The sequence below is a fragment of the Narcine bancroftii genome, chromosome 10 (genome assembly GCF_036971445.1).
Source record: "Narcine bancroftii isolate sNarBan1 chromosome 10, sNarBan1.hap1, whole genome shotgun sequence".
Lineage (NCBI taxonomy): Eukaryota > Metazoa > Chordata > Chondrichthyes > Torpediniformes > Narcinidae > Narcine > Narcine bancroftii.
The window spans coordinates 81,130,590-81,157,125 of NC_091478.1; the positions used below are offsets into that span (position 1 = coordinate 81,130,590).

The window sequence follows — 26,536 nt, forward strand, 5'->3', positions numbered from 1 at the left end:
AGGGTTGTTATGTTGGCCTGTGACATATACAAAAGATGGTGTCTTAAAGAAAGCAGCCTCTATCCTCAAGGACCCCCACCATCCAGGCCATCGGTAAAAAGGAACAGAAGCCTGAAGACAAGCACTCAGCGGCACAAGGACAGCTTCTTTCCCTCTTCCATTAGATTCCCGAATGAAAAATGAACCACAAGCAGTGCCTCACTTTGACATTTTTTTTTGCGCTATTATTTTTTAAAATTTATTTTGTAAGGTGGCTTAAATAAATGTTTGCACTGTAATGCTGGTGTAACATGACACATTTCATGACAGGTTCATGACAATAAATTCTGATTCTGAATTAAGAAAATCTGGAATATTACTTCATGAAAGGGAGGGTGATGTAGGTTCAAAGGTGAGAGATGTTCAAAAGCAAATTGAATATATACTTTGAAAGTTGGGACGGAGGAGTCACGTGATGGAGTAGTGGCCAGACGGTGAACTCCAGCCCTCTCCAGAAAAGTCGGGAAAAACAAGGGAAAACACAAAGGCACAGAAATAAAAGTTAAAGAAAAGTGAGTATAAAGGTGGAAAGAAGATGGCGACAAAAAAAGAAAAATCAAAATCAACGGTAAGAAGAGAGGAAGAGAAGACAACGGAGAAAGAAGGAGAAGGCCTTACCTGTTCGAAGAGGCCTGCTGTGGAGAGAGAAGCCCGTTTCCTCAGGTCGGTAGAAATTGGACTACAAAAATGGCTCGCTGAGCCGAGTAAAAGTGCGCAACCGCGCATGAAAAAAAACACACCGACGGGAGGGGGGACCAGCTGGGGAGTCGATCTCCACAGCCGGTAACGACAGCTGCAGAACACCTGCAGCAAGAAGAGAACACAGAAGACAATGGAAACAAGAAAGAAGAGATGAAAAGGGCAACAAAGAAACAACAGATGGCCAACCCAGAGGAAGAAGAAGAGGAAGAGGAAGAGTACAGTGAAATAGAAGAAGAAGGGAAAGGCAAGATAAAGGATATACTTTCTCTTGTTAGAGGATACATGGAGTCATTTAAAGAATGGCAGACACAGGAATTTAATGATTTAAGAAGAAGAATAAACAACACAGAAGAGAAAATGAACAAAATAGATATGACCTTAATAGAAATGGGAAAGAAAATGGACAAGATGGAAGAGCGGGCAGTAGCAGCAGAAATGGAGGTAGAAGACTTAAAAAAGAAATTGGAGGAATCTAATAAAAAAGCTATAGAGACACAAGAACTACTAGCTCAAAAAATAGATATTATAGAAAATTATAACAGAAGAAATAACATAAAGATAGTGGGCCTTAAGGAAGATGAAGAAGGCAAGAATATGAGGGAGTTTATAAAAGATTGGATCCCTAAGACCCTAGGATGTCCAGAACTACAGCAAGAAATGGAAATAGAAAGGGCACATAGAGCATTGGCCTCTAAACCACCACCACAACAAAAACCAAGATCTATTTTTGTAAAATTCCTAAGATATACTACAAGAGAAAAGATACTGGAGAAGACAATGGAAAAAGTAAGAGAGGGCAACAAACCACTGGAGTATAAAGGGCAAAAAATCTTCATTTATCCAGATATAAGTTTTGAACTCCTAAAGAAGAGAAAGGAGTTCAATACAGCAAAGGCAATTTTATGGAAGAAAGGGTATAAATTTATACTAAAGCATCCAGCAGCATTGAAAATATTTATTCCAGGACAACAAAACAGACTATTCTCGGATCCAGAAGAAGCACGAAAATTTGCAGAACAATTACAAAAATAGACTGAGGGATGAAGACGGGTAATGAGAGTAAAAATGATCACGATTGATATGTATGTGGGTAAAGAGGTATAAGAGTGAATAGATACAATGTGCATACGTGAATGTATCTGTACTTAGAGGAAAATATAGATAGTATAGACAAGAATTAATAAGGGAAGGTAATGGAATAGAGAGAATAAGGAAGGAATTAAAAGAGTGACCTTTGTTACATATGAAAAGCGAAATCTTTTCTGGGGGGGGCTGGGTGGGGGGGAATAGCGGTCACTGCAAAATCAGTTGACGCTTGCGAGTGAATTCGCAAACCCAAATGGAGAGGGGAGATGTGGTTGTCCGACAAGGGATAAAGGACAACTCAGGAGGGGAAGGGGAGATTGGGGATAAAGAAGATATAAATAGGAGAATAAGGAAAATGTTTGATGTTGTAAGAATGTTGTCTTATAAAGAGTTGAAAATAAGAAAACAGAAATGGAAAAGGAGGAAAGGTAATGATGGAAAAACGGAAAGAGAAGATAAACAAAGTATAAAATGGCTACGCTGAACTATATGACTTTAAATATTAATGGAATTAATTAAATTAAATTAAAAGGAAGAAACTACTAAATTTACTGAAAAAGGAAAAAATTGATATAGCATTTATCCAAGAAACACACTTAACTGAATTGGAGCACAAGAAATTAAAGAGAGATTGGGTAGGACATGTAACAGCAGCATCGTATAATTCAAAAGCAAGAGGAGTGGCTATATTAATTAATAAAAATGTGCCATTTAAAATAGAAGAGGAAATAATAGATCCAGCAGGGAGATATGTTATGATAAAATGTCAGATATATTCGGAGTTTTGGAATCTACTTAATGTATATTCACCTAACGAAGAAGATCAAAAGTTTATGCAAGATATCTTTTTGAAGGTAGCTAATACGCAAGGGAACATACTAATAGGAGGGGATTTCAACCTGAATTTGGATTCAAATATGGATAAAACGGGGAAAAAAATTAACAGAAAGAACAAAGTAACCAAATTTATAATTAAATCAATGCAAGAAATGAAACTTTTGGATATATGGAGGAAACAAAACCCAAAAGAAAAGGAATACTCATACTACTCGGCTAGACATAAAACATACTCAAGAATAGACCTATTTTTGTTATCAGCTAGTATGCAGGATAGAGTAAGAAAAACAGAATATAAAGCTAGAATACTATCGGACCATTCACCCTTAATATTGACAGTAAAGCTTGAGGACATCCCTCCAAGAATGTATTTTTCTTTGGCTTGGCTTCGCGGACGAAGATTTATGGAGGGGGTAAAAAGTCCACGTCAGCTGCAGGCTCGTTTGTGGCTGACAAGTCCGATGCGGGACAGGCAGACACGATTGCAGCGGTTGCAAGGGAAAATTGGTTGGTTGGGGTTGGGTGTTGGGTTTTTCCTCCTTTGCCTTTTGTCAGTGAGGTGGGCTCTGCGGTCTTCTTCAAAGGAGGTTGCTGCCCGCCAAACTGTGAGGCGCCAAGATGCACGGTTTGAGGCGATAACAGCCCACTGGCGGTGGTCAATGTGGCAGGCACCAAGAGATTTCTTTAGGCAGTCCTTGTACCTTTTCTTTGGTGCACCTCTGTCACGGTGGCCAGTGGAGAGCTCGCCATATAACACGATCTTGGGAAGGCGATGGTCCTCCATTCTGGAGACGTGACCCATCCAGCGCAGCTGGATCTTCAGCAGCGTGGACTCGATGCTGTCGACCTCTGCCATCTCGAGTACTTCGACGTTAGGGGTGTAAGCGCTCCAATGGATGTTGAGGATGGAGCGGAGACAACGCTGGTGGAAGCGTTCTAGGAGCCGTAGGTGGTGCCGGTAGAGGACCCATGATTCGGAGCCGAACAGGAGTGTGGGTATGACAACGGCTCTGTATACGCTTATCTTTGTGAGGTTTTTCAGTTGGTTGTTTTTCCAGACTCTTTTGTGTAGTCTTCCAAAGGCGCTATTTGCCTTGGCGAGTCTGTTGTCTATCTCATTGTCGATCCTTGCATCTGATGAAATGGTGCAGCCATTTTGAGTTTTGTGTGCCCGATGGAGATGTGGGGGGGGTGGTAGTCATGGTGGGGAGCTGGCTGATGGAGGACCTCAGTTTTCTTCAGGCTGACTTCCAGGCCAAACATTTTGGCAGTTTCCGCAAAGCAGGACGTCAAGCGCTGAAGAGCTGGCTCTGAATGGGCAACTAAAGCGGCATCATCTGCAAAGAGTAGTTCACGGACAAGTTTCTCTTGTGTCTTGGTGTGAGCTTGCAGGCGCCTCAGATTGAAGAGACTGCCATCCGTGCGGTACCGGATGTAAATAGCGTCTTCATTGTTGGGGTCTTTCATGGCTTGGTTCAGCATCATGCTGAAGAAGATTGAAAAGAGGGTTGGTGCGAGAACACAGTCTTGCTTCACGCCATTGTTAATGGAGAAGGGTTCTGAACCCAAGAATGTATAGATGGAGATTAAACCTCATGCTACTTAAAAGACAGGATTTTAGAGAATTTATTGAAAAACAATTAAAAATGTATTTTGAAGTAAATATGGAATCAGTGGAAGATAAGTTTATACTATGGGATGCAATGAAAGCATTCATTAGAGGGCAAATAATAAGTTATGTAACCAAGATGAAGAAGGACTATAATCAGGAAACAGAACAGTTGGAAAGGGAAATAGTAAATAGAAAAAAAATTAGCAATGAAGGAAGATACAACTAAAAGAAGAGAATTGGCGGATAAAAAAATAAAATATGAAACATTACAAACATATAAGGTAGAGAAGAATATAATGAAGACAAAACAGAAATATTATGAACTAGGTGAAAAAACGCACAAAATCCTAGCATGGCAGCTTAAGACTGAACAAGCTAAGAAAATGGTATTGGCATCAAGGAAAAAAGACAAACAAATTACATATAATCCAAAAGAAATTAAGGAAAACTTTAGAGAATTCTATGAACAATTATACCGAACTGAAAATGAAGGGAAAGAAGGGAAAATAGATGAATTTTTGACTAAAATTGAACTACCAAAACTACAAATAGAGGAACAAAATAAATTAACAGAACCATTTGGAACAGTAGAAATACAAGAGATAATAAAAAAATTACCAAATAATAAGACACCAGGGGAGGATGGATTTCCAATAGAATTCCACAAAACATTTAAAGACTTATTAATTCCGCCCCTCCTGGATGTAATCAACCAGATTGATGAAACACAAAGCTTACCAGATTCATGTAAAACAGCAATAATTACAGTGATACTAAAACAAGGGAAAGATCCACTCTCACCAGCGTCATATAGACCAATATCTTTGCTAAACACAGATTATAAGATAATAGCTAAACTACTAGCAAACAGATTAGCAGAACAGGTACCGAAAATGGTAAATTTAGACCAAACTGGATTTATCAAAAAAAGACGCACAACAGACAATATTTGTAAATTTATTAACTTAATTCATGCAGTACAAGGAAATAAAGCACCTGCAGTAGCAGTTGCTTTAGACGCAGAGAAGGCCTTCGACAGAGTAGAATGGAATTATTTGTTCAAAGTATTGCAAAAATTCAGTTTACCGGAGAAGTATATTAATTGGATTAAAGCATTATATAAGGGACCGTTAGCGAAAGTGACAGTAAATGGACATGTATCAAAGCAATTTAACTTAAGCAGGTCAACGCGGCAGGGATGCCCACTATCACCTTTATTGTTTGCGCTAGCTATAGAACCACTAGCAGAATTGATAAGAATAGATAACAATATAAAAGGAATAAAAATAAAAGACAAGGAATATAAAATCAGTCTATTTGCGGATGATGTTATAGTGTACTTAACAGAACCAGAACTATCAATAAAAGAATTATATAAGAAATTGAAGGAATATGGAGAAGTGTCGGGTTACAAGATAAACGTAAATAAAAGTGAAGCAATGCCTATGAATAATGCGGATTTCTCAAAATTTAAGAAGGAATCTCCATTCAGATGGCAAATGCAGGCAATAAGATACCTAGGTGTACAAATAAACAAAAATCTAGGCCAATTATATAAACTCAATTATAATCCACTAATGAAAAAATTACAGGACGATTTAGAGCATTGGAAAGATCTACCACTAACACTAATAGGAAGGATAAACTGTATTAAAATGAACATTTTTCCAAGGATATTGTACTTATTTCAGGCATTGCCAATACAACTGACAGAAAAATTCTTCAAAGAGTTAAAGAAAATAATAAGGAAATTTTTATGGAGAGGGGGGAAACCGAGGATAGCACTAGATAAATTAACAGAATGGTATAAACAAGGAGGCTTACAATTGCCAAACTTTAAAAATTATTATAGAGCCGCACAATTAAGATACCTATCAGATTTTTATCAAACAAGGGAAAAACCAGACTGGACGAGATTAGAATTAGATAAAATAGGGTAAAAGATACCTGAACACATATTATATAAATGGGATGAAAAATTGGTACAACATAGAACTTCTCCAGTATTACATCATCTCCTCAATATTTGGAAGAAGATTCATGTAGAAAGAAATAAAACAAATTACCAATTACCAAAACTAATATTGACGCAAAATAAGCTACTCCCTTTTACAATAGATAACCTTTCCTTTAGAGAATGGGAAAAAAAAGGGATTAAAAGAATAGAAAATTGTTTTTCAGGAAGTAGATTCTTATCCTTTGAACAAATGAGAGATAAGTACAATATAACTGGAGATACACCGCTGGCATATTACCAACTGAGATCCTACTTGAAGGATAAATTAGGAAGCAATTTGAGTTTGCCAGAGGGAAGTAACCTTGAATATGTGATTACAGATACAATGTTAATCAAAAGATTTATAACAAATATGTATATTAAACTGCAAGAAAAGGAGAATGAGGAAACAAATGGTAAAACTAAACAAAAATGGGAACAAGATTTAAATATAAAGATAAAAAAGGAAACATGGGAGAATTTATGTTCTGGAACGATGAGAAATACAATAAATACGGGCTACGTATGATACAATATAATTGGTTACACAGACTATACATTACACCTCAAAAGTTAAATAAATGGGACCCAACAGTATCTGATAGATGTTTTCGATGTAAAAAAGAAATGGGAACAACAATTCATGCAATCTGGACATGTGAGAGAGTAGAAAAATTTTGGGAAGATCTCAATCAGATATTAAATAAAATACCAGAAAACAATATACCAAAGAATCCAGAGATCTTTCTCCTAAGTAACATAAAAAACAAAGAATTTGGAATTGATTTGGAGGATGCACAAAAAAGATTTGTTAAGATAGCCCTAGCCGTAGCAAAAAAATGTATTATGTCAACCTGGAAATTGGAAGATAATTTGAAAATACAACAATGGTATATAGAAATGAATAAATGTATTCCATTAGAAAAAATAACATATAGTTTAAGAAATAATATTGAAATATTCGAACAAATATGGGAGCCTTACATTAAATACAATAGCGAAAACCTACCGGGGACAAACATTACATAAGTTGATGGAAGGAGAAGGAAAGAAAAGAATGGACTCAGTAGAATTTCTGGTGTATTTTTGTTGAATGACAACATTGTCTGACTGGTTTAATGTAACCTAGATTGTATACCTAAAATGGATGAGAGGGGGGGGGGGTGGGGGGTGGCTTGGGAGGAGGGAGGGGGGGGGGGGGGGGAGAAAAAGTCACTGTATATGTGTGAAAAAGAAAAAGTGTATATTATGGCTAATGTGATTTATGGTGTGAAAATTTAAAAAATAAAAAAAAAATTGGGACAGAGCAAGGAATTGGCCAGCTTTCTTCATCGTGTGCTGAATCATATGGCGTCCCATGCTAAATAATTTTTTGGGGGGTCAGTTGACTTCATACATTTTGATGCAGCTTAAATTTGGGTACATATGGGCTCACTATTGTAGCACCACATTTTGCACATTCTGACTATATATATCCTTTTATTTTTATTACACTTTTTTATTGTGACAATTTAAATTATGTTTGTAGTTTGTTAGTGTACTTTGCGTTCCCAAGTAGCTTCAACAAGAGATTTCACTCTGGCATTTTTGCAGCAGGATACTTGTCATATTCCATTCTCAGGGTCAATCCTAACATTAACTTGAGGAACAACACATTATTATTCTTCTGAGACAGCCTAAAGTCTGATGGTATGAACACTGATTTTAAAAAAAATTAAACCCCCCCCCCCCACGCCCATGTGGTTCTACTGTTTCCATCTCTTCTTTACCTACTCCTGTGCTTTTTCTCCTTTTCTAACTTTTCTTTCCCTATCCCCACTTTGAGATCTCTCCTTTAACCTGCCTCCTCACCTCTGGTCCTCTTTCACAGCTTCTTTCCCCTTTATATATGTAACATCACCCTCTTCCCTTGATAAAGGGTCCAATCCCAAATAATGACTGACCATTTCTACCAATAGATGCTGTCCGACTTGCTAAATTGCTCCGGCAATATTTTTTTGGTTTGCTCAAGATTCCAGCAAAATCTACCAGCTCACTTCCAATGCCTCTTGGAGGGTTGAAATTCCGGATTTCTGACCAGAACTAATTTGATGTTTTTAGGAGTGAGGGTTGGAGCAATACAGAAGGTGTCTCTCTTTTTTCTCTCTGACTCTAAGCTAAAATTCCTCTAATGGGAAAGGTTAAACTTCAAATATTATTTGGAGTCATTTTTGGCATGAAAAATGTATAAATCCAGGCAGCAGGTTGTACATTTTACAAGTTGACCATTGGTGTTTGAGTGTATGTAATCCTGCACAGAATAGTTGGTAATGGAACAAACCATAAAGCAAACCTGCAGACATTGAAAACCAGAACCAAAAACAGAAACAACTAAACCAAATAGTAGACCAAGCAGCATTCATAGAGGAGAAACAGACAATGCTCGAGGCCGAAGACCCAGGACTGATTTTTGTGTTTATTGTGTTCACGTTGATTCTCCATGAAAGTAATCCAACAATAGTTTTATGATACCCCTCTCTTTCTCATGGCCCTAATGTTGCCTCAACCACTTTCTGTAGTAAAGCACTTCATCCTTAAGCATTAGCTGAGAAAAGTTAATTTTTTGAAACCCCTTTCCCTTTATATGCTTATTTTTAATTACTGTATTAACTTACGAACTTGAGAAAATGTTCCTTTCCAAAGAACTCTACAGTTTTATACTCTCCATATATATATTCATTGCCTTCTTTTCACCATTGAAAACGAGACAATATCTTAAGCCTGTCTTCATAACAATACTTTCTCATCTTAGCAATCATTCCAGTGAATCTGGATGAATGCTTCCTTCAATGCAATCAGGTGTGAAAATTATTCACAGAAATCCCATTGAGACTTGCTCTGAGTTTTGTACATCCTTACTGGTATTTTTTACTCTTGCACACTATAAAACAAAATATGCTGTTAATTTATTTGGCATTAAAACATTAACGTGAATCCAGGAGATTGAATACAAATAAAAGTGCAACAAAATTCAATTCAAAATGGTATTCAAATTTTTCTCATCTGAAATAGTTACAAATTCATTGCAGTTTTAATACAGTCACTGGACAGTAAGTCCTTATAAGGTAGCAAAGTCAGGCTGCTTGCTTCATTTTATTACATTTGGACATTCTCAAGAAGTCTCGGTAGATTTATGGGGCTGCAATAAGTTAATTTCACATCCTCAAACCTATGTCAAACTAGAGTGGGCTGTGTTACTTTCAAAATATCGTACAATAGCTAATGGAAGTAATTTCTTCATGTTTGAGCAGATTTTGATTGTAATTCATGTTAGTAAATATATGCATTATCAACATTTATTAACATTTAAGGGATCGTTAAATTTGCGTGATCTTATTGAAAAATGAGATATGGTTTCTCACTTCTCTTTCTGTATTTGAAAAATGAACACTTAATCTGTTATTCACTTTATTGTCATTTTCTTTCACTCATAAGGTATTAACATGATATTGCCTGTGCCTCTATTCACTATAATTCTGCATACTGAACTGAGAAAAGCCTATAATGTGCTAGAATCAGTCTCCTTGTTAATTTGACCATTTGTTTGATTTTTGGTACAAAGAAATGAAGGAATATGATGAGATCATGATATTTTAAGTCAATATTTATTAAAAAATCAATCTGGATGAAAATCTGCCCATCCCTCTAATTAGATGAGGCAACTAGAGGTCGATGTTTAATTGCAAAAGTAATTACATGGAGCAGATAGCCAGTGACATTTGATTGTCTAGTTGATTGATTAAAAAGCCTACCTCGTGGAACAGATTGTCAGCTATGGGAATCGAGACAATAGAGCAAATAAAAAAGTTGTCCTGTTAGCAATCATGAATTTTAAGGATGAAATTAAAGGACCTAATCATCTTCCAATCTTTTTTAACCACGGTTATGTGAGTTAAGTAGATGCATGATTAGGATATAGAAAGAGTTGGGTTTAGACGTTTCAGGGAATGATGAAAATGGAAAAAACATCTGGAGGAAAACAGAGCAGATTTATCAAATTGCATTAGTTCATGTAAAATGGGCGTGCTGGATTTTCTATTTTCAAGTGTCCCCATCTGACATAATTGCAACACCATCTCCCCACCATTCACTTCTTTTCACCAACCAACCAACCAATGCATTCCCTCCTATCACTGCAGATATAGAACCCCCTTTTGATCAAAAAATGCTGATCTTATTAATGAACTGAAGTCTGGGTGCTGTCCATTGCAATAGGGTGTAAACCGGCTTCTGAACTTCCCCTTGTTGCACTTGTCAAGAAGTGCTCCAACATTACAAGAGGACTTTCCGCACCATTGTCATGTTGCTTTTTTCTTGCACTCTGGTATCAGTAGACATTTGTTATCTATCTCTTATATTTATTATATTTTTTAATTTGATTTAATGTATTCTATTGCCTTTTTTGAATGAAGAACCTGTTTGGCTGCAGCAAGTAAGAGTTTTGGTGCCAATGTAGATGATCGTAAACTTATTGTTATCATTACAGTATTATGTATTCATTAATGGAATACTGACAACTATTCCATTATTCGCTCATCTATTCCATTATCTGCTCATCTATTGTATAGGATCATTGTAAATGGAAATGAATATTGTTGGTGGAGACTTGTCTGCAGTGCTGAGGGATGACAGAAATTGTAGTTAAGGCATAAATGCTTCACAAAATGAATTTGTTTACTTATGTAACAGGTAAGATCTTTTAACCAATTCGCTGTCTTAAAATATTATTCACCATGAGGATGTGCATACTGGCTAAAGCTGCATGAGCCCAGGTCCCGAGTACAACGATTGTAGTTTCCCAAATGTCTGTACATTATCACAAATGTGCCTCACAGCATCAGACTGTTTCCTCTGAAGGCAAACACAAAGCAGCAGGACTTATTAAATTTCTATGAAGTTTACCAAATTTGCAGCATCAGTGGGGTGGGCCCAACAGGGAGGCTCTCCCACTGCCTCCAGCACCTTTGAAGCAGCTGATTGTCCTGATACTTGGCATTCTGTTGAGTTTTACACGACTGAACCCATTCAGTTAATCTCTGCAGCAAAGATTAGTTTATTCGATTAATGTTATTCCATGGGGACCATCTTGGTTACTCCCTGGAAAGCCTCAAGTGTATCTTGTTGTAACCTTTTCCTGGCTAAATGGGTTTGGAACAATATTTTTTTTTCTTTTACATGATTGAAAAATAAATTTAAAATGTGTTTCTGTTAAAATCAAAATTTTAAATATGAGATAAATGTCAGTACCCTAAGGACTTGTATTAAACAACAACAAAAACATTACATTTCTTGTAATTAGGTTAATGCTAGATTTTTTTTTCTAGCCAACCTATTTGTTTCCAAATAATCACAGGCCTTGATAGTAAGATGATTATTTTATGACAAGAGTAAATCCAGATTGAGAAAATTGTCCTTCATTTTTCCATGAAATAAAATACAAACTCTGTGTCTATCCAACACAATGAAAAGTTTTTTTATCCACACAGTATTTAAAACTGTAGCTGGCAAACAATTCCACACAAAATTGCCGGAATGACAATTAGATACAGGTGATCCTCATCTCATGATGGGGTTATGTTCCCGCAAACCCATTGTACATCGAAAAAAAAGTACTGCACCTTCCATTTTTATAATTAAATTTTGCATACCTTTATTCCACACTGTAAAAAAAAATTAATGTACACAGCTGAAAGTACACTGGGCATGAAGAATATTTGAAGCATTGAACTAAAATTAATCGCTGGATGGTGGGGACGCTGAAGCGACAGGGTCATCAATTTCACTCATTTGCGTGATTGCTACAGAGGCTGCGAATGTGGTTGAATCAGCATTTCGAGAGAGTATGCTGTATGATACCCTTGCTCAATGCTGCCACCGCACAGCATTGCAAGAGAGTAGCGTACCGCATATCGCAAGCACGGGAACAGATTGGAATTTGAAATTGAAAGGACGGATTTGAACCATTGTAACTTTGAAAAATCATAAGTCGAACCATCGTAAGTAGGGTAGCACCTGTACTATTTCATTTAGTATCACCAAGAGTCAAGTTGAACTACTGACATTGTATGCTTTTTATCTAAAACCACTTCCATTCACAAAACAAGCTTCCCAAATCTTGCACAAAAAGTAAAACCATTTTACAAATTAACAACCACAGGCATAGAATCTCAGAAATAGCAGAAATTTACAACAAGAAATATACTTGATGAAGTTTTGGTTGCTGTATGCTTAAACACAGTTGTATGTCTAATATCAGTATGTCGCCACAGTGTCATGAGATTGTTTAATGATGAAAATGGCAAATAAATGCAAATAAATATATGATGAAAACTAGATTGGTAATAGTGAATCCAGCAAATATTTTGACCTAAAGATATTTATGGGAAAAAATAATGCCCAGTGAGAGGGAGGCAAGCTTAATTAAGATGTTTAAACGGAGACACATCTCCACTGTATAAATAAGTGATCAAAGTTGTGTATTGGTTGATAAAGTGATAGACTAAGTTCAAAGAACTGAATGGCCATGTTCTTCAGATATTCCAAAGGTTTAAATATTCAAATGTATTCCAATTCCTTAAGCACACATAGGTTTCTTTTAATTCACAAATAAATTTAAACAATTTTACCTTAATTCTTGTTCATCTATAAATGTCAGTAATATGTGTTGTGAGTGTAAAAGGACCAGACTGCACTTTGACTAATTTTGAATTTATCTTACATCAAAATGTAATTTTCATGTTCAGCAGGGCAAATACACTTACAGAATATTTTCACTTCAGTATCTCTTTAACAATGCCCATGCCAAATTATAACTATGTACAGTATTTTCTGTATTGTTAATATTTAAGAGCTTTGGTTTTAAGTTATTTTAATCAGAGCTTATTATCATTCTCCTGTGGAAATAATATTTGCAAAGTTTGTATCAAATTCACCCAACTTTAAACAGTTCACTAAATTTTAATCATTATGTGAAATATTATTAAGAAAGTGTTGTTAGTGTTTATGGTGTATTTTGTAACATACTACACTGTACAAAAGGCAAAGGAGGAAAAACCCAACACCCAACCAACCAATTTTCCCCTGCAGCTGCTGCAACCGTGTCTGCCTGTCCCGCATCGGACTTGTCAGCCACAAACGAGCCTGCAGCTGACGTGGACTTTTTACCCCCTCCATAAATCTTCGTCCGCGAAGCCAAGCCAAAGATGACACTGTACAAAATGCTAGCAAGCAGTTCAATCATATGCAAGAGGAAGTTCCTAAAACTAATGAATGAATAGTCACTGGATTATAGAATATTAAGCCTTAAGATAATCTGAAGAAGAAGGAAATGAGATGGTGTGTAATTGAAACTTGATGTGTATTGAAGAGGAATGTCTATAGAATTTACAATATGGAAACATGATACTTGGTCCAACTAGATTGTGTTATAGTGCAAATAGGTACAAGTGCATTCTGGAGGGTGACTTGCATTAAGCAGATGGTTGGAAAGTAAAAAAAGGGAAAAGAGAGGCTCAGAAGGGAGCCATAGTGAAATTCACAGCCGAGAAACAAAAGAACAAATAAGAGGTGAGTAGAGAGGAACAACATTGTAACGAATGAAAGGCCAGAGTGGGGCATTCATTTGTTTAATAATGGAAATGCAGATAGAACGGGACCTTACCGGTACTTCAAAGTTTGCACAAGCTCTGCTGGAAAGTCTACAGGTGATATCTGTGCAGCCAAGCAAGATGGACTGAGAAATTTGAAATCTGCCCTGAAAAAAGTGGCAATTTCACTGACATCTGCAGGGAATCCCTCAAAGACAGCAGACTAAATTCTGAGCCCTGCCTCTCTGATGCATGTTGTTTCTCCACCACAGATACCATGGATTCTAATTGGACAATACCCCAGCATTCAGGCTTGCTGATCTTTTGGTTATGGATTTCAATGATAAATTAATAATTAAATTCCACTCCAGAAGTGTTTGCCTATGGTGTACTCTCACCGATCTCAAGCCAGCCTCAAAATATGCATTGCTGCCATAATATTTCAGAAGCAACCATGGGGAAGATAAAGCTCAGGATATTTCCATAGCCACAAAATGCGAAGAATTTAAGAAATGACAGGATAATATTTGGGAGTAGTCAGTCAGTGCAGGGATCAACATTATTGATATCTCCAGGACTTGTATTCTGTGGAATGAGTTAAAAATAATCAAACAATTTTAATAGTAATTAGAGGTTAAAAAAATATAGTAAAAATATGCATTTTTGAACCACTGCAGTTGATGGCCTTACTGCAAAGGAAGTTCAGAGACTTAAGAACCAATGACGAAGCAGCATCAATGGCATATTTCCACGTTGGGATTGCCTTACTTGGGAAGGAGAAAGGGTTGGTGATGTTGGTATGTGTCTGGTGCTTTATTTTAGTTGCAAAGGCATTGTTAAAGTAGTCTACATGGAAATAATCATGTATTTTGCAGGTGGCATACAAAGAGCTAAGATGTGCCAGTGGTGGAGATTGATGGGTGAAAAAGAATAAACAAAGTCCAAGTGTGCTGGATAACAAATTGCATTAAAGGTAGCAAAGAGGTAAGTAGATTGAGAATAAATTCAGGATAGCATTATCACAAATTTATTAAATAGATATGATATAAACTGTATAATAGGGTTTAAAAAGGAGTTGGAAGATGGAAGATAGACAGGGAGATGACCCATATAAAGAGAGTGGAAACAGGAGAGCAGTTTGAAAGAAGAGTCTGGTCAACGCTCTAAGTGTTTTGTGGATGGGCCATGAATTAATAAGAGTGCTTTTGACATTAAAAGTGAGAGCAGAAGGAAGTATTTATAATGTAACTCAGCAAGGGAAACAGAAAATGGGAAGAATCAGTCGGATTGAACAGAATTCAATACAAAAAGGATATTTTTACCGAGAATACAGAAATCAAAAGGATCTTTTACTGAGAATACAGTATTAAGCAAGAACTTTACAAAACCCAAAGCTACTCCTTGGTGATGAATTATTCAACTGAAGTGCATAGCATTTTAAGTGTCTCCTTTTTAAGAAAATCAGTTTGTTTGAAGTGATTATCACTGGCAGGAGACAGTGCCCAGGATTGGAACCTTCTTCATCTTGGACTTTTGCACATATATTTTTGAATGTGGACCTCCATGGCTTATTAAGTAACAGATGGCACTGCATCTGTCACTACTCTCCACTGGAGGCTAATGAAGAACCCCATACTTTTGGGACTCCCTGGTATTACACTGTGGAATTTCTCACTCAGAATGGCACAGAATGTAAGACTCCATTGATTTCAATGGGGATTATTTGCTTGTGGGTTAGGAATCAAAATACAAAGCTAGTTTTAAAAATAATTTTACTTCACTTTAGTGATTCAATTATTTCGAAGTTATTGATGCATTTTAATTCTACATTTATTTTCATTTTAAATAATCTAAGTTCAATTTTAATGCTTATGAAGGACATCTGCATTCGAGAAACCTTTAAGACTTTTAAAATCTCTCATAGATTTGGGAGGGGAGAGCTCCATCCATGTGGAATCTCTGGACATGAGGTCGAGTCACCATCCACATCCCAAACATCCCAAATAATGAGACTGAAGAGCTAATAAGGAGCCTCTGTAACCTGCCCAGATTATTATGGCCAGAGAGTACAGGTCATGCTCCCAGTCCATCATGATCCAGTGATGTGATTGAACTGTAAATAAGAGGATAGATATTCATGTTGTTATTTATTTAATGGAAATATTGAACTTATCAAAATGAATCGGCCAAATATAATTCAAATACAAACTAAACTGAAGGTCATCACATTTTTACTTACACATCATGTTCCCAAAAATTTTCTATTATTTTCCATGATGATGCTCTTTGCAGGAAAGATCAATTCTATTTTATAATAGTAATGACTGGAGAAAGGATTATATCCCAGGGTATGTTTTATCAGTGGGTTCTTGAAATAGGGATGCATAGGAGCTAGACTCATGGAGTTATACAGAACATAAATGGGCCGTTCAATCCAATTTATCTATGCTGACCAAGTTGCCTACCTGAGGTAGCCCCACTTGCCTGCCTATGGCCCATTCCCTTGAAACATTTCCTATCCATGTAACTGTGTTAATGTCTTTTGAAGTTGTAATTGTACACTTTCTTTGGAAGCCCTTTCCATGTAACCACCAACCTCTTTTGTGGAAAAAGTTGCCCCCGCCCAGGTCTCCTTAAATTATTGGCTCTCACCTTAACCCTGTGCCCTCCAGCTTTAGTCACCCCTCTCCTGGGGAAAAAAAAATAAGACTGACCATTTACCATCCATGTCCCTCAGCCTCAGAAAAGAAGTCCCAGGTCTAAGTGAGGTTTTAGCAAAGTCTTGTACAGTTATTACATGATGTCCCAACTCTCGTACTTAATGCCCTGACTGATGAAGACAAGAATGTCAAATGCCTTCTTCACCATCTAGGAAAATATATACTTGGAATCCTATGTTCTACAGAACACTCCAAAGTCCTGACATTTATTGTTCAAGTCCTGCCTTGGTTTTGCTTCTCAAAATGCAACACTTTGTTCTTGTCCAAGTTCATTTCATCTGCCTTTCATTGGGCCCAATTCCCCAATTGATCTTGATCCTGTTGTAATTTTAGATAATCTTCTTCACCATTCACTATACCACAAATTTTAGTTTTGCCTGCAAACTTACCAACCTTGCCAACTATGCTCTCATCTTAATTGACAATATAAATGATAAACCCAGTTCCAAGCCCTCTATTCACACCTCTGCTCACAGGCCTCCAATCTGTGTAACAACCCTCTGACTCCTGCCACCTGGTCCAGCCTACCATGTGGAATGCATGTGCTGTGATATACAATGCACCATAACAGTGCGAAACAGGTTTTTGGATTTTTTTTTGTTTCGTTTTTGCGTTGTTGTCTGTATGTGTTATGTCTGACTGGATGGCTGCTTTTTTTATTGCACCAAGAACCAGAGAGCGCAGTCAGATAGAACTTGTACAATCAGATGACAGTAAACTTGACTTGAATTGATTTTGTAAACGTTGATTGTTGTTACAATTGTTTGATATTATGGAGTTTATCAATGTGGCCATTGAAATATTTGCCTTGAGACCAATTCAACATCCAGAGATTTGAGGATATTTCAAAATAATAGGACTATATGCAGGATTGATGAAGATTAATCAGCTTATCGACTGGTTTGTATTAGTCTGTGGCTGCACTTTTTTGTTCTCAAGTTTGCAATGAGGAAATTCTAGATTACCCATGTGCACTCAATCAGCTTGATGTGAGGAAAAATGCTTCCTCACACTCTGCCACTACTGTGTACAGAAGGGAAATTAGGTAAAGCAAAAGCTAGAGGTTGGAGAGTTTTCACAAAGCTGAAAAGCTCAGGAGGAGATCGAGGATCTGGGTTCAATTCCGTGTCTCAGCCTAGCAGCTGCCCATGCAACTTCCTTTAAAATCATACAGAACTGCGTTTCTGTGAATGGCTCATGCACTGGAATCCCAGAAGTGGTATCCAGACATACACTGTATATCACTGGATGCCAGTATGCATGGCTGAGCTGCAAATGTCTGCACAGTACAATTTCTAGCATGCACTTCAAAGAGCGATCAGAGGTACAAAGTGCCAAGTAGCCGTTTAAGCTGATTTAAAAAAATAATTGTGATATGAGTCACAAAGTTGGTGATGTATTTTGATTTCCAAAACTGTTTATGTGCACCAATAAATTTGAATGTTAAAAATACTGTGCCGCTCAATTCCAATTCTGAAACACATATATTTAATTTACTAAGCAGATAGATGGTCATTCAAGAATGAAGATGGTATATCACAACTGGATCTTCAGATAGATGTCAAATTGATCCATTGGGAGAGAAGACTGTTGCACATTGCTTCCCTCTGCTGCAGACTGTATTTTGTTTTGCTCTACAAACAAACCTGAAGTTTAGGCAGGAGCAAAGTGGACATCTTTTCACTGCATTGCTTAACCTGCATGTGTAAGCCAGTATTATGATTGGTAACCTGACTGTCCATCAAAAAAGAACACGGAAAATGTCACACCCACCAGAATGCAAGTCCAATGCAGCGTGACCAAATTCTTACTATCCAGTTTCAAAAATGCATAGTTCTGTTGAGGCCATCCATTAAGCATTGTAATCTATCAAAATCTCATAATGAGGGGTTGAGAGATGCTGGGTCAGGGAGGAAAAGGCTTCGAGAGTTGTGCTTCCAGTCAGTGTTGGAGTTGTGTTGTGACACAAAGGATTGAATCCCCAAGGAATGGGGGTGCATTTGGCAGTGGGGAGGAGTGGGAAAAATAATCAGCCAGGGAAAGGTGCAAACATAGAAGTACACAGCTCTAAGAGAAATCTTGAGGAGGAACTGTCTGACAGAATAACATGGGCAGGGGGATGATGATCCCTATAGAACCAATACAGTTTAATTTATGCTGTTAAGACCAGCTTTTGTGTGTGATCTTTCACGACCAACGCTGAAGTTGGTTTTGTGCAAATTACTGCACAAATTGTTTGCAGTTTTGACATCACTCTGCATGTCTGGTGGTCTTTTGTTTGTTATAATGAGCGAACCTAAAGAAAATCTTGTTATAATGAGAGAACCTAAAGAAAATCTTGAGAACAAAGCTCCTTGGACAAAGAACCTAATGGATCAAATTGAGATTAAATGCTGTAATGTAATATGCTTAAACAATGCACTTTGTAAAATTTTCCAGAATGAAATCGTTCATTCTGGATAAAGTAAGAAATATTTATGCTTTCAATGCAATAAGAAACAATTTGTATCTCTATTGCGTGCTACCATTTTCAGTTCATTTTCATTGGAGTGGAACTGTCACTTTAAGAGAAAAAAATTCAAACTGCCAGCCCTGCAGGTTCTGGAGATTGACTGTGGGTTGACAGGATGGGGACAGCACATACTCAAATTCTATACTTCTGAAGAGAAAGGAAGTCCCTGGAGGCACAGGTACAGAGACCATGAGACCAACATATTAAAGCAACAGTACGCTGTTCGCTCAGGGGCCATTTTAAGGAGACAGCACTTTGGAGCAAAGCTCTTGAAAGTAATACATCCATGTTATAGGGGAATGAGTATGTCACACCGTGACCAAAGGGAAGATCACTGAACGGCTGATCCATGAAAGGATTCTGGAAGCAGAGGAATTCTGCAGTTGGATTTTAACCTTTGTGAAGGTCACTTGGAAAGGCTGACCCATGAAAGGGTTTTGAAAACAGAAGAAATTATGCATTTCGGCTAACCCATGAAAATGTGCTGGAAGCTTTGCAAGAATCACACACTTCATGTCCCCTATGCAAAGAAAAGGGGAGTTTTTATTGCCACTTGTTTGAAAAGGACATTTCTCTAGAAGCATCTCAACAAGGATTTCATGAGTTTACAACAGGGTCTCCCACCTACTCCATGATTAGTTTATTGATCAACTTAAAACCTGTGAGACTGAACTTTGAACTGCCTTTCCAGAATTGTGCCTGAGCTGTAGTGGCTTGGAGTATCTCACACACACACACACACACACACACACACACACACACACACACACACACACACACACACACACACAGAGTTGAAGGTTAAGTAGATAAATTAGAGAAAGTGTTATATTGTTAATTAATAATTTAAAAATATATTTTAAATATAACACTGTATGGGCTCATTTCTATTGCTGCTGTCTGGTACGTAACAACCTCTGTTTTACTGAATTTGAAACAACCATGAATACACCCAAGTATTTGTCCTAAATATTCAAATTACCAATTGGTTACATTGATTTTAGGTGAGCAAATTATTTTAACTTTTCTATTTTGGAAAATATAATCAACAACAAAAATCATATGTACATGGGACAAAATGAACTGTGAATTATTTTTACTTGCTCTCTTGTTTGTTATAGAATCATAGAGTCAGGAGTTTTCCAACATGGAAACAGGCCCTTCGGCCCAAATTGTTCATGCCAACCAAGTTGCCTACCTGAGCGAGTTGTCTGATTTTGGCTCTCCTCCCTCTAAGCCTTTCCTTTCTGTACATCTGTTTGATCATTATAATTGTACCTTCCTCAACTACTTCCTCTGCTCTTGTTGACAAGCCTGTTCCATGTTTATCTGTTCTGCAAACTGTTTTGGTCCTGATCAGGCAATTCCATTCTTTGATGTTCAAGGATTGCCCTGCCTATTCATGTATTTGATTCAAAATATGACATCACTCAAAGAAAATGTGATTGCTATCTGGGATGTAAGTACCTTCGTGATCCTGCATGATCAGTCGCAAACTAACTGCACATTGATGGACTTCAAAATTGTGGAGTTATTATGTGTAGATTGAGTCATGTTTAGGCATAAATCTGCAATCATCATTGCCCAGAACATTCAGAAATCTTGGCATCTGTGGCATTTTCATCCTATTGCTGCTTCTCTGTGAGAATATTAATAACTTTACTGGCTAGTTTTACACTCATTAGTCACCTACCTGATGTCCTAGTGCATTGGGAACTGACTGATGCTCCCAATGTCCTTTCAAGCAGTCTTGTATGAACCAAACCCATAGAAGATGGGGGTGCAATGACCTTGAGAGATACTGGCTGGATCATAAAGCTTTTTAGTAACTTTGTTTGCAACGTGTGAGATTTCACTGAAACACATTCCTGATAATCTTTAACTTGCAGATACAGTTGGACAAGATCAAGTCACTTCCCTTTCTTTGTTAAAATAATGCAACATTAAAGGTGCTGACATTTCCATACGGATATTTTCATTGCATTAACTGTACTGGACCACTAAATTGGCCAAATAGAAGTATTGAAATCTATTCAAGGAACACAGGCTCACTCACTTGCAGCAAATACACAACTCTGTGTTTTTAAAATCATTTCATATTTGGAGGCACAACCCAGTAATCCTGAATGGTCATCCTTATAGAAGCAGAATTATGAAGCTGCATGCTTCTTGTGTCAAGGTAGGAAAATGTAATCAATATGTAAATCACGCCATATTGTAATCAAGCTCTGGCCTATTACTGTTGAAAGATTCTGCTGTGCAGGAAATGCACACGATACATATTATGCGTGAAGATTAAGTGCGACTCATCTCCATCTATATTTATGTTCTGTTACGCACAATTGCACTCATTTATGGGGTGTAACAGAAAGTAAACTGGGTTCATCTCCTCTTATTATTAATACATTTCTATTCTCAGTTCAGGTTGGAGTCATGATTGCATGTGGCCCAGAGAGTGGCTCTGAGAAAGCCATCAAAGCAGCTGTTTGACACAATGATGGTTATGACAGTGAAGTTTTTTTAAAAATGAGAAATATTATTTTAGATGATTGTGATCAGCAGAGATTTGCCTATCTCTGATTTATTTTAATTTGTAGTAGATGAATATAAGTTACCTCCTTCTATGGAAAGGCATTTGCAGACGTGCACTGATTGTGGGAAACCTCCTTGCATCTCTTTTGGGGATTGGAGAATTGTTATCTATTGCTAAGCTTGTTCGGATAACGATTTTCTCGCCCTCCATGCTATAGGCTGCAAAACCAGACATAATATCACTGGCCTCTTGATTATATTAGTGAGGCATTACTACAGGTTCAAGTTGCACTTGAGGTTAACCTTCTGTGTTCTTAAGTCTCTTTCAGTTAGCATAGAACAGTTTTGAAAAATTGTTCCTGTTAACCCCAGACAAAATAATTTTATTATAATGAGATAGTATGAGTTAAGGTTGTGAATGATTTAGTATAATTAGAAAATGATGTTCTTCATTGTAAAATTACCACATAATGCCTTCAATCTGGGCAGAAAACAGGATGGGACTGACAGATGAAATACAAGACAAAAGCAGTATTTTTTAAGCACTTAAAAGATTAAATCAATAATCAGGTAATCTATGATGGTAGAACAAATGGAAGATTGGATTTGCCTATCTCGGATTTATTTTAATTTGTAGTAGATGAATATAAGTTACCTCCTTCTATGGAAAGGCACTTTGTTCCTTGGTGGCCTTGCTCTTTTGTTTTCTTCCTTAGCTCATCCTGCTATGATACACAAGTCATTGTCCACTAAACCAAATCAATTACATCTTGTCCTTTCTCTTTTTTCTGTTTCCCTCCTTGCTGCTTCTCTCCACAATGGTGTTTGGGAAAACTACTAATCCCTTCACAATGTGCTCCTCGGACTCCAACTCTGTAAGTACCCGTGGAATAAAGCCTTGACTCAGTAAAACCTCCCTATGAGACGAACTCAGCTAAGCTGCTTGTTACAGAAAGAAAGTCAGAATGCACAAGGATCAGATCATATTGCATGTTATATGTTCTTAAAATTTTCTCCTTATTAACCAGAAAAAAAATTTGTAATTTAACTACATGGTTTGAACAGCTGTGTGTGAGAGAGGGAAAGACTCTCAGCGATCAGGGATCATATTTATCCCATAAAAGGTAGTTAACATCATTAGACAGAAAGTCATCAGCCCACCTTCGTTTTTACACAGCCAGGACTAGTTGAGGACAGATGATGAAGGTTACAGCATGAAGATTCAGGTTCACAATAATTCAAAATATAATTTGTATTTTGATTACTGTAGCTTGTGGCCAGGATGGAGACATCCTTGGAAATCTTGAGAAAATAACCGAAGATAAGAGTGTATGGATTGGCTACTGAGCTTCAATAGAATGAATGAAAATTATTTGAAAGAAGGAGTGATAGGTTTGGGCTGTTGGTAAATATATAGAATGATATGACAGTTTGAGGAGGGTGTATATAAAGCCTCAAATGAGTTTTATTTTGAGTGGAAGCTTTGCCCAATCAATTTATCTCCGCAGCAGCACAAACTGGAGCGTTTATTCACTCTGTAGGTTTTTCCAGAGCTTTAGGTTATTATATGTCAGAGCAATTTAGACAGTTATTCATTTCCTGTGGTGCAAGGGCTTGAGGCAAAGAGAAGGTTGAGTACATTCTGCACTGGTACCATCTTGCAGTGTGAACTCCAGAGAGATTATAAAGGCCAATCTGCAACCGTTTCCTGAGCATTCTCTCAATCAGATTCCAATTGATGTTATATAGAAATTAAAATTTAAACAAGTCTTTATTGTAATAAACTCAACAAAAAAAGCTGTCACCTCAAGTAATGACAGAAATCATAAGTGGATTAAATTTTAACTTCTTGCATATCTTCAATTTTTTTTCCTTTGTCACATGCAGCAGATCACTTTTTTTAAATTAGAATCTACCAAGATTTTAGTTGTCTACCCTACGTCTTTGCCAATATGCCTCATATGGTTGATGCAGTTCAATACTATACTTGCAAAGTCTATATTTTTAGCATAATCACAGAAATATATGAAGTAACAATTTACAATGGACTGGTTAAAAGAATCATATCCTTAAAAAACCTACTGGGATGTAGTAGGTGAATGGGGTGTAAATTGGGTGTCTGGACTCATAGGCCATTTTGGCCTGTGACCATGCTGTATGTCTAAATGTTTAAAAAAATATATAGAATGTTAGAGTTGTATGGTTTGTATAATGTTTTGAGAAGCAAATATTATAAAAATAATATTTGGTGATGAATCAACAGTTCTTGCATTTTGTATTTTGTGTCCATTCAACGTCAATAGTAATGACTGAAAATGTTTTGTTTCTGTTCTTTTGCCTTTCAGAATTGCAACATGTAGGGAACCAAATGAGGTCAGTTTGTTCCTCCCTATTTTGTGTTATATGATGACAGATTAGGCATATAATTATGAAAATTATTCTCATTCTATTGTTCTTTGGTTTTTTTGCTAGGTGCCGGTATAGGCCAGAGGGAAACAACAGGCTTCCGTCAATGCTACTCATAGACCAACTTCTCGGAAGTTTTGAAGAGCTACTTATTGACCATACAGAAGAATTTTAGAATAATACAGCACAAAGGAGGTCCTTCAACTCACTGAGCCTGCACTGACCATCAAACCCGATTTATATTAATCCCATTTCATTGTCTCATTAGCTCCGCCAGATTCTATCACTCATCCATGCACTCGGGCCAATGAACCAACCAACCTGTAAGTTTTTTGGGATGTGGGAGGAAGCCATAACCCCTGAAGGAAACTCATGAAATCACAGGGACAACGTGCGATCTCCATAGAGTCAGCACTGGAGGTCTGCTGTCTCAGAGGTGGGTTATTTGCTTCAGATGCAAAGGAGATGAAACCAAGAATAGAGACTGATAATAGAACTGTGGCCCTTCACTTCACGATGCTGAATTTTGGCACTTTGGACCAGTCTTTTATTAACATTCTTCCCATCCCTCCAGGGAACATGTACAAATTATATTTTAAAGACATGACTGAAAATTTGGTGGATTTCTCAGTCATCGATTAAAGGGTGTACTGGAAAAGAAATATAAATTTGAGACTATTCAGACTGGAAGCTTGTTAATTTTTGATAAATGCAAAGGCACAAGAAGTAATTGAAATGTTTGTGCCTGTAAATATGAAATAGAACCAGAGACATTGAACTCAGCACAGAAACAGGCCTCATGGCCCTTCTAGTTTGTCCCAAATTATTATTCTGCCTAGTTCCATTGACCTGCACCTGGACCTAGCCCTCCCATCCACGTCCCTGTCCAAGTTTTTCTTAAATGTCAAAAAATTGAGCCTTCATTTATCAATTCAGATAGCAGCTTGTTCCATACTCTCACCATTCTCTGCATTAAGAAGTTCCCTCTGATGTTCCCGTTAAACTTTGCTTCTTTCACTCTTAGCCCATGGCCTCTAGTTTTTAACTTGCCTAGCTTCAGCCAAAAAAGCCTGCTTGCATTTACTCTTATGGCCCATCATAATTTTGTAAACCTCCATCAAATCTCCCCTCATTCTACTACATTCCAGGGAATAAAGCCCTAACCCAAGAAGTTTTCCTGTAATTCAGTTCTTCAAGACCTGGCAACATCCTAGTAAATTTTTTCTGCACTCTTTCTTTCTTTATTGATATCCTCCATGTACTTAAGTGACCAAATTGGCTTCACCAATGTCTTACACAACTTCACCATGAAATCCTAATTCCTGTACTCGATACATTGATTTATGAAGGCCAATGTGCCAAAAGCTTTTTTTCTTAACCATCCTATGTACCTGTGATGCCACTTTCGGGGATTATGTATCTGTATTCCCAGATCTCTCTGTCCAGTGCATTCCTCAGTGTCTTATTATTTACCATCTATGTCCCACCTTGGTTAGTCCTTCTCACATCTGCTGCATTAAATTCCATCTGCCATTTCGCAGGCTATTTTTCAAGCAGGTCCAGATCCCTCTGCAGGTTTTTAAAGCATTCTTCATAGTCTACTACACCTCCCATCATTGTATTATCTAGATATTTGCTTGATCCAATTTACCACATTACCATCCATTTCATTGCCCTAGATGACAAACAACAATGGACCCAGCATCGATCCTTGAGACACACCACAAGTTTCAGGCCTCCAGTCAGAGAGGCAGTCATACACTACTATTTTCGGTCTAATCAAATTTACTACCTCACCATGAACAATGAGTAACTGAACCTTCCTGACTAAGCTCCCATGTGGGATCTTGTCAAAGGTCTTACTAAAGTCCATGTAAACAAAATGCACAGCCTTTCTTTCATTAACTTTCCTGGTAACCTCCTCGAAAAACTCTATAATATTGGCTAAACTTGACCTACTGTGCACAAAGCCATATTGACCATCCCTAAATAGACCCTGTTTATCTAAATACTTGTATGTCAGATCTCTGAGAACAGCTTCCAATAACTTGCCTACTACTGACATCGTGCTCACTAACCTATAATTTCTCGGATTATTTTTAGAGCCTTTTTTTAAGCAATGGAACAACATGAGCATCCATCCTACTCCATCCTACCATATAAAAGAACAACTCCTTTTCTGAACTGCCTCTAGTGCCATATACAGGTACGTAATCTTTTATCTGAAATTCTGAAAACTGAACATTTTTTAAATTGTATGTACAGTGTATTTTCAGGTGTTTAGGTCTGAGCCAGTTTAAATTTGAAGTTTTACTGTATGTTCTAGTTAAAAATACAGGGATTGTTCTCCAGCAGAATTTCAGTAACCTTGCTGAAAGGGTGTTTGAGAGAGGAAGCGGCTTGAGTGGGCGAGTAGGAAGAGAGTGGCAGCACAGCTCAGGTGGCCAAGTGGGGAAAAAAAGAGCAGCA

At 37.3% G+C, this 26,536-nt stretch overlaps 1 long non-coding RNA gene across 4 annotated transcripts in view; it reads left to right on the forward strand.

Annotated features, from left to right (window-relative positions):
- Positions 1-26,536, forward strand: part of LOC138743981 (uncharacterized) — a 110,114-nt gene that overhangs the window by 17,363 nt on the left and 66,215 nt on the right. For 3 of the 4 annotated variants that reach the window (XR_011345154.1, XR_011345156.1, XR_011345155.1), the window contains exons 3-7: positions 10,880-11,000; positions 14,773-14,881; positions 24,007-24,034; positions 24,134-24,503; positions 26,171-26,273. This is a non-coding gene — a long non-coding RNA (uncharacterized lncRNA). The remainder of the gene's footprint in view (positions 1-10,879; positions 11,001-14,772; positions 14,882-24,006; positions 24,035-24,133; positions 24,504-26,170; positions 26,274-26,536) is intronic. The other variant, XR_011345158.1, reaches the window with a different exon arrangement.